This window comes from Notolepis coatsorum (assembly GCF_963971535.1).
Source record: "Notolepis coatsorum genome assembly, chromosome: 20".
Lineage (NCBI taxonomy): Eukaryota > Metazoa > Chordata > Actinopteri > Aulopiformes > Paralepididae > Notolepis > Notolepis coatsorum.
In genome coordinates, this window is record NC_140184.1 from 27,672,543 (window position 1) to 27,680,306 (window position 7,764).

General features: G+C 52.3%; 1 protein-coding gene across 1 annotated transcript in view; it reads right to left on the reverse strand.

Annotated features, from left to right (window-relative positions):
• Positions 1-239, reverse strand: part of tnfaip8l3 (tumor necrosis factor, alpha-induced protein 8-like 3) — a 76,255-nt gene extending 76,016 nt beyond the window's left edge. The window contains 1 exon segment of the mRNA XM_084337442.1: positions 1-239. This exon segment is cut by the window's left edge and continues 128 nt beyond it. The gene's annotated coding sequence lies outside the window, so the exon portion shown is untranslated.
• Between the last annotated feature and the right edge of the window lie 7,525 nt (positions 240-7,764).

Below are 7,764 nucleotides of genomic sequence, written 5' to 3' on the forward strand. Positions count from 1 at the left end.
TGTTCTACCCAGACTAAAGCTCTTCTTTTCTGGGGAGCTGAACTTCCCCTCCCAGCCTGGACCACTGCAGCTGTGAGAGGAATGCTATACTGCTGCTATTTGCTTCTATTTGCTGAGTTGTCCTCCTTTTAGCTCTTTTTCCTTTGCTTTCTCTCACGCTTTCACCCTCTTTTCTCTCTTTCTCCCACTCTCTCAAATGCTCTGCTGACTCTTAGTCTCCCTCTTCCTCTCATCTACTTTCCCCCTGTTTCAGATTCCTCCCTCCCTCCCTTGCCTACTTTCAGCCGTCCTTCTCACTGTTCCTCCCTCCCTGTCACTGCTACTCAGTCCCACCCCCTTCCTCCCCCCCCCTTCCTCCCTCCCTCCCCCCCCTCCTTCACCCCTCCTCCCTCCCTCCTTCCCTCCCGCCCTCTCTCTCAGTGCTGTCACACTCTCTCCCTCTCACTGCAGTTCCACTCAAACTCTTTTTCTCTACCTCTCTCTGTATTCTGTATGTGCACTCTGTCTCTCTCTGTCTCTGTCTCTCGCTCGCTCTCTCTCTCTCTCTCTCTCTCTCTCTCTCTCTCTCTCTCTCTCTCTCTCTCTCTCTCTCTCTCTCTCTCTCTCTCTCTCTCTCTCTCAGGCTGAGAGGGTTTCCTGTGTGTTAACAGTGGGAGAGACTCAACTAGAATGGTATCCTCTCTTCCAGTTAAGACCCAATTTCCCCCACTGTCACTATGTGATATAAAACCAATAATCGACCATGGCACAACAATATCTTCCTGTCTATTCTAATATATTCTAATATATTCTATCTACTTGTCTGCCTGTCTGTCTGCTTGTTTGTCTGTTTGTCTGCCTGTCTGTCTATCTGGGTTGGTTGTCTTGTCTGATCTGATTGGCTGCCCATGTCTCTTCACATGACCTGAAGTGTGCAGTGCTGCTCCCAGCCCTGAATAGTTAATGACTTACTTAACTAATTCTGTCAATAGATGTTGTCACGGAAAGGCTCAGATGGATCTGTTTGAAATCCTTGTTTGCTTTATTTTATAATTTTTTTGTGTTGTATAAGGCAACAAAAACTGCCTGGATTGCAGTTCTACTTCACCAGAAGAAGACTGACTTGAACGGTTTCCACCAGCTCTACTGAAGTGAGAGCGTTTATTGCAGTAGCGAGATGAGGGTGCAGGTGGTCAGACAACAGTTTCAGGCGATACCAATCTCCCAGGTGTAGAGAGGACCGGTACTCAGCATGAACACTGGGCACCAGATGGCCTCAACTCACACACTGCCCAAGGCAGACTGGTCCTCCACACATTGTGTGTGTGTGTGTGTGTGTGTGTGTGTGTGTGTGTGTGTGTGTGTGTGTGTGTGTGTGTGTGTGTGTGTGTGTGTGTGTGTGTGTGTGGGATGTGCATTTTGTGTGTGTGCGTGTGCGTGTGCGTGTGTGTGTGTGTGTGCGTGTGTGTGTGTGTGTGTGCGTGTGCGTGTGTGTGTGTGTGTGTGTGTGTGTGCGTGTGCGCGTGTGCGTGTGTGTGTGTGCGTGTGTGTGTGTGTGTGTGTGTGTAACTAATGTCAGAATCAGAAATAGGAGTCTGGCAGTCTGGTTATTAACCTTTATTATGAGCTGATAGGGGAGTTCCACGTGAAAAGCATAATACTGTCTCACTGGAGTGGAGGCAACGCTTCGATTATACAGGGATACAGTACAACTGGAGTCAGAGAGTGACCTCCGCAGCACGTGGGGGTAAAGACACGACACTGGGGAGAGTGAATGACAGCGAGTGCGTGGCAGGGGTCTGCGCTGTCCTGCATAGTAGCTACATATCGAAAGGCTCACAGCTGGACACTGTACAGTTAAGATAGCAGTAACATGGACATGTTCAAATCAAGTCAAGAGGGGGAGGCTACCAGAGAGGTTAAGGGTCACGAGAGTTTCACTAAAGATACACACTACAATGTGTGTGTGTGTGTGTGTGTGTGTGTGTGTGTGTGTGTGTGTGTGTGTGTGTGTGTGTGTGTGTGTGTGTGTGTGCGTGTGTGCGTGTGTGTGTGTGTGTGTGTGTGTGTGTCTGTGTGTGTGTGTGTGTGTGTGTGTGTGTGTGTGTGTGTGTGTGTGTGTGTGTCTGTGTTGGGAAATTCAGGCATCATAGCAGTATGGGGGATGGGGGAGGGGAGGTACAGGCAGGAAAAAGATAATCATATAAATAATAATAATAATAATAATATAAAATAATATATAATATAAAGATATATACATAATAATAATAGAATATAATAATACAATATACAAAACAATATATTAATAGAATATAACATAATAATAGTAATAGAATGGCAGTATATTGTATGGATAATAGGGTTCATGGTATACATACTGTAGTAGTAGCTGTGTGTGTGTGTGTGTGTGTGTGTGTGTGTGTGTGTGTGTGTGTGTGTGTGTGTGTGTGTGTGTGTGTGTGTGTGTGTGTGTGTGTGTGTGTGTGTGTGTGTGTGTGTGTGTGTGTGTGTGTGTGTGTGTGTGTGTGTGTGAACAACATACATGTTTGCTGTTATATACTAACTGTACTCCCAGTAACCATTCTGTCCCTAACATTGGACACCTTTGACCTTTGACCTGGAGCGGTGAAATAAAGAGAAAGCTTGCTGTAGACTGTTAACAGTAACTGAACGGGGTAACTGGAGATGACACAAAGCACTGGGTATATTACTGAGGAGACATTTGCCTGCATTCATTCATTCTGCTCAACAAAAAACATTTGACGTTTTGTCTGTTTTCCACTCAACACAAAATTTATATTCCAGTGCAAACAAAATACATTGTTGATGTTCTTGAATACAGTTGTCTCTGTCTGTGACCTGAGGTCATTTGTCGAGCACAATTTCAACCAAGCCTGCATTTATGACCTACAGTAATTAATGCAAAGATGTCATCATTAATGTGGGTCATCTAGTCTCTACGTCCTGCCGCTATTGTCTACAAGAGGAAATGTCTGCCAAAGCCACCGTACTGAGCAGAAGAAATGTCAGCCAAATCACTCACACACACTCATGGGCAGTAATGACCCTTGCTTTGCGGAGACCCTCATCAGCCTACACTGCATGGCCTAAACACTGAAGCTGACAGACTGACGTACAGACAGCTGGACGGATGAATGGACAGACGGACGGACGCACAGATGGATGAACAAACACACTTGAGCTTTGAGCCCTCCGGCTGTTGACTCATCACTGGTTCTATTTTAAAGGTGGACATTAAACAGACTAAAGAAAGAACACGCAGTAATGGCCCTGGGATCGAGTGGCAACACTCTCTTCTCATGTCCAGTGAGAATCCAATGAGCCGACCTAGCGGAGGAGTCCACATGAAAAGGCCATGAAGTGAGAGTTTGTCTTTGATCCAGTTTTTTTCCTGGCAGACGGCCATCTATGTCTTGGCTTTCTGCAGGCGGGCTGGCCCAGTGAAAGAGATCCAGTCTTGTTTCACAGGATCCAGAATCTGAATTAAAACTGTATCATGTTGATAGTAGAGTAGGAGCACTTACATTAGGCGATGTTGAGTACCTCCGACGAAGAACCATGACCCTGTTTTAATGAACCTTTCAGAGGAATAATGTTTTCAAGCATACGTTTAGAGTGTTGTGTTCATTTGTAGTTAAATACAGCAGAGGTTGATTATGTCACATTCACACTCCGGGGCGATTCGGATTGACTTTACAACTGGAAATAGTCTACATGGGTATTCTATTTATTTATATTATATGTTATATGGTTCTTCAGTGCAAGGGTTCAATTAATGTGAACGCACACAGTCTGTTGGGGAAGGACAGTCAGGCTAACACAGAAAAACGACATCATTGCTACGTGCTGGACATACCATTATTGTTAAAATGACTGTACCAAACCAAATTTTTTATGGTGTATAGTATACCCTCTCTAGCACGTTTCCATAGTAACAGTAACCTGATTGTGTGAGGATGGGGGGTTCTTGCGGAGCCCAATAGCAAAACACAGGAGGAGAGAATGGAGCGGTTTAGGGTTTTTTAATTATTCTTCCCAACCAAGCAGAGTATAACAGGAATGTGAAACAGGAATGTGAACAACACGGAGGTTATAATGTTCTTGGGTGGAAGAAGAATGAGAGCAGGTGCACTCCAGTGCAGCTGTCGGCAGCGAGAGAGAGAGGACACAGGTCTTGCGCTTGAGAGCGAGCAGGAGTCCTCTTTGCGGGGCTCGAGACGTCAGGGTGGAAGGACGCTGGGGCTCGAGACGTCAGGGTGGAAGGACGCTGGCGCTCGAGACGTCAGGGTGGAAGGACGCTGGAGCTCGAGACGTCAGGGTGGAAGGATGCTGGAGTGAAGTCCTGGGGCACAAGAAACAGAAGGTTAGGGCAAGCATAAACAGGGGTAGTTACAGCTGGTCTTCAGGTAGCGTCGTCGTACCTCGGTAGGCAGTTTAACACTGCGACGTTGGATGAAGGGTTCTGCCAGTTGAAGTAGGGAACGCTTGATGAGGTGATCCCTTGCAGCCGCGCTGATTGCTCCTCATCTGGCAGACACGAGCTCTGATCGTGACAGGACCCCCCCCTCGACGGGCGCCTCCTGGCGGGCCCCCAGGCTTGTCCGGGTGACGGCGATGGAAATCCCGGATGACCTCAGGGTCCAGGATCATCCCTCGGGAGACCCAGCTGCGCTCCTCTGGGCCGTAGCCCTCCCAGTCCATGAGGTATTGGTACCCACGACCACAGGGACGCACGTCCAGCAGCTGGTGGACGATGTAGGCCGGGTGGTCATCGATGATCAGCGGAGGAGGAGGCTCTGGAGCAGGAGGAGACAGGGGACTGGAGAGAACCGGCTTCAGCTGCGACACATGGAAGGAGGGGTGAATGCGCATGATGGCGGGGAGCTGAAGCTTAACGACCGAGGGGTTGATAACGGACAGGATTTTATACGGACCAACAAAACGGGGGGTGAGTTTGTGGGACAAGGACTTGAGTGGAAGGTCTCGGGACGAGAGTCAAACCATCTGACCTGGTTGGTAGTCGGGAGCCGGAGGCCGGTGGCGGTCGGCGAAGCGACGGTTCTGCTCAGCGGTGCGGAGCAGCGCAGCCCTCGTGTCCTCCCATATCCTCCTGCAGCGGTGAAGGTGGTCCTGCACCGAAGGCACGGCGATCTCCTCTTCCTGTGCAGGGAACAGTGGGGGTTGGTAGCCCAGGGAGGACTCAAAGGGAGACTGACCTGTGGCCGCGGAGGACAGCGAGTTGTGGGCGTACTCGATCCACGGCAGGAACGTACTCCAGCCGGAGGGGTCCCGGGTGGTCACGCAGCGGAGGGCGGATCCCAGGTCCTGGTTGGCCCGCTCCGATTGACCGTTGGTCTGCGGGTGGAACCCGGAGGAGAGGCTGACCGTGGCCCCCAGGGACCAGCAGAAAGCCTTCCATACTTGGGAGATAAACTGCGGGCCCCTGTCGGAGACGATGTCCACCGGGATCCCGTGGAGATGGAAGACGTGGAGCACCATCAGGTCCGCGGTTTCTGTAGCAGAGGGGAGTTTGGGGAGAGCGACAAAATGCACGGCCACGATGGTGAGAATGACAGTGTTACCGTGTGAAGGAGGCAGTCCGGTGACGAAGTCCAGGGCGACGTGCGACCTAGGCCGACCGGGAACAGGGAGCCGCCTGAGGAGCCCGGCTGGTGGTTGGTGGGAAGCCTTTCCACGGGCACAGACGGTGCACGCAAGGACGAAGTCGCGGGTGTCCTCCCTCATGGTGACCCACCAGAAGTGTCGCTTCAGCAGGGACAAGGTACGGTTGATCCCAGGATGACAGGCGAACCGGGAGGCATGGACCCACTCGAGCACCTGGGAGTGGACAAGGTCTGGGACAAAAAGCCGGTTAGGTGGGCCGTTACCTGGATCAGGCTGGACGCGCTGGGCCTCCCGGACGACAGACTGGATCTCCCAGGTGGCGGCGGCCACCAGGCAGGAGGAAGGAAGGATGGTGTCCGGGTGTGCGGAACCCTTTTCGGGGACGAACTGCCTGGAGAGGGCGTCTGGCTTGGTGTTCTTGGAGCCAGGCCTGTAGGTCAGGGTGAAATTGAGCCTGGTGAAGAACAGTGCCCAGCGTGCCTGGCGGGAGTTCAGGCGCTTGGCCGTCTGGACGTAGGCGAGGTTCTTGTGGTCGGTCCAGACCAGGAAGGGGGTCTCCGATCCCTCCAGCCAGTGCCTCCACTCTTCCAGTGCCAGTTTGACTGCCAGGATCTCCAGGTTCCCGATATCGTAATTGACCTCTGCCGGGGTCAGGCGGCGAGAGAAGAAGGCACAGGGGTGCAGTCTCTGGTCGAGGGCGGAGCGTTGGGAAAGGACCACCCCCACTCCGGTACTTGAGGCGTCTACCTCCACCACGAACTGGTGGGACGTGTCCGGCTGAACGAGGATGGGCGCGGAGGTGAAACGCTGGCGTAGCTCGGCGAAGGCGGAGTCCACTCTGTCCGACCAGACGAAGGGCACGGAAGGCGAGGTGAGTTGAGTAAGGGGTGCCGCGACCCGGCTGTAGTCCCTGACGAAACGCCGGTAGAAGTTAGCAAACCCCAGGAAGCGTTGGAGCTGCTTGACGTTGGTGGGACGGGGCCAGTCGGTCACCGCCTTGATCTTCTCGGGGTCCGCCCGGATCTTGCCGCCCTCGATGATGTAGCCGAGGAACCCGATGGAGGAGACGTGGAACTCACATTTCTCCGCCTTGACGAATAGCTTGTTCTCTAGTAGGCGCTGGAGGACCCGGCGGACATGCTGGATGTGCTCCTCCATGGAGCGAGAGAAAATCAGAATGTCGTCCAGGTAGACAAAGACAGAGCGGTTCAGGACAACACGGAGAACGTCATTGACAAGGGCCTGGAAGACAGCAGGGGCGTTGGTCAACCCAAAAGGCATCACCTTGTACTCAATGTGGCCGAGCGGGGTCTTGAAGGCCGTCTTCCATTCGTCTCCCTCCCGGATGCGGACCAGATGATAGGCATTTCTGAGATCCAACTTTGAGAAAATGGTGGCGCCTTGCAGGGGTTCGAAAGCAGAGTTAATCAAAGGCAGGGGGTACTTGTTCTTAACCGTGATGTTATTGAGACCCCGGTAGTCAATACAGGGGCGAAGGGAGTGGTCCTTCTTGGACACAAAAAAGAAGCCCGCGCCGACAGGAGAGGAGGAGGGGGTAATAATGCCCGAGGCCAGGGACTCGTGGACGTACTTCTCCATAGACTCTCTCTCTGGGCGTGAGAGGTTAAACAGGCGGCTAGCGGGGAGCGGGGCTCCCGGGAGCAGGTCTATAGCACAGTCGTACTGGCGATGAGGAGGTAGGGAGAGAGCTTGTTGTTTGCTAAACACAGCCTCTAGGTCGTGGTAAATTGGAGGAACAGTCGAAAGGTCAACAGGTTCGTTGGGAACAGGAGAACCAGTGGCCCCCAGTGGTGACCGCGCCGACCGGAGACAAGATGCGTGACAGTGAGCACTCCAGCTCGTGACTGAGCCCGTTGGCCAATTTATTACAGGGTTGTGTAGCTTTAGCCAAGGCATGCCGAGAACGATTGGGTTATGGGGAGAATCAGTGATGTGAAAACGGATCTCCTCGCTATGATTCCCGGAGAGTTGAAGGCGGAGAGGCGTGGTGTGGCGTGTTATTTGCGAGAGCAACTTCCCGTTTAGGCCTTGGGCATCTCGGGGAATGGGTAAGGCGTCGGTGGCAATGTGGTAGTGGGACACTACCCCAGCGTCGATGATGTTTTCGTCTGCGCCCGA